At 45.7% G+C, this 1173-nt stretch overlaps 1 non-coding gene across 1 annotated transcript; it reads right to left on the reverse strand.

The window, feature by feature from the left end:
* Positions 1 to 303: 303 nt before the first annotated feature.
* On the reverse strand, positions 304 to 410 carry LOC141700930 (small nucleolar RNA R71). The gene has a single exon (XR_012566601.1). It is a non-coding gene; the product is annotated as a small nucleolar RNA R71 (small nucleolar RNA).
* Between the last annotated feature and the right edge of the window lie 763 nt (positions 411 to 1173).

Here is a 1173-nt window from a genome sequence, read left to right on the forward strand (position 1 = left end):
GCTATTCAAGCTAACAGCTTTGAAATCAAGCCGGGCACTATTCAGATGGTGCAGAATTCTGTTTCTTTTGGAGGAACGGCAACTGAAGACCCCAACATGCACATAAGGAATTTTGTCGAGATCTGCAGCACTTTTAAGTATAATGGCGTGACTGATGAGGCTATCAAGTTGAGGCTTTTCCCATTCTCACTAAGGGACAAGGCTAAAGACTGGTTACATTCTGAACCAGCTGGGTCCATCACTACGTGGCAAGATCTTGCGCAAAAGTTTTTGGTGAAGTTTTATCCGATGGCAAAGACTGCTGCTATGAGGAGTGCTCTTACTCAGTTTGCGCAGCAACCTACAGAATCTATGTGCGAGGCTTGGGAACGCTACAAGGAAATGTTGAGAAAATGTCCACATCATGGAATGCCGGATTGGATGGTGATCACTGGTTTCTATAATGGTTTGGGGGCCCAATCTCGGCCCATGCTCGATGCAGCAGCGGGAGGCGCCTTATGGGCTAAAAGCTATACTGAGGCGTATAATCTTATCGAGACGATGGCTGCAAATGAGCATCAAAACCCAACTCAGAGGATGACGTCAGGCAAGGTAGCAGGTATTCTGGAAGTTGATGCAGCCACCGCTATTGCAGCCCAGCTCCAAGCGCTATCAATGAAGGTTGATTCTCTGGCTACGTATGGAGTTAATCAAATAGCTATGGTTTGTGAGCTTTGTGCAGGTTCTCATGCTACGGATCAGTGTTCTCTTGTAAACGAATCTGTTCAGTATGTGAATAATTATCAGCGACAACAGCAGCCTGTGCCAGTGACCTATCATCCTAACAACAAAAATCATCCAAATTTTAGCTGGGGGAATAATCAGAATGCTATTCAGCCACCATATCAGCAAGGAGTGAGTAAACAGTTTAACCCACCTGGATTCCAACAACCACAGCAGTATGCTACAAGGCAATTATATCCTCAACAGGGAAGTGCAGCTGCACCTACTAGTGCTGATTTTGAGGAACTTAAGCTGTTGTGCAAGAGTCAGGCGGTTTCTATCAAGACCTTGGAAAATCAAATTGGTCAATTAGCCAATGCAGTGCTCAATCGTCAACCTGGCACTCTTCCCAGTGACACGGAAGTACCAGGCAGGAAGGAAGCTAAAGAGCAAGTCAAGGCTATTACCTTA

The sequence above is a fragment of the Apium graveolens genome, unplaced genomic scaffold (genome assembly GCF_009905375.1).
Source record: "Apium graveolens cultivar Ventura unplaced genomic scaffold, ASM990537v1 ctg31, whole genome shotgun sequence".
Classification (NCBI taxonomy): Eukaryota; Viridiplantae; Streptophyta; class Magnoliopsida; order Apiales; family Apiaceae; genus Apium; species Apium graveolens.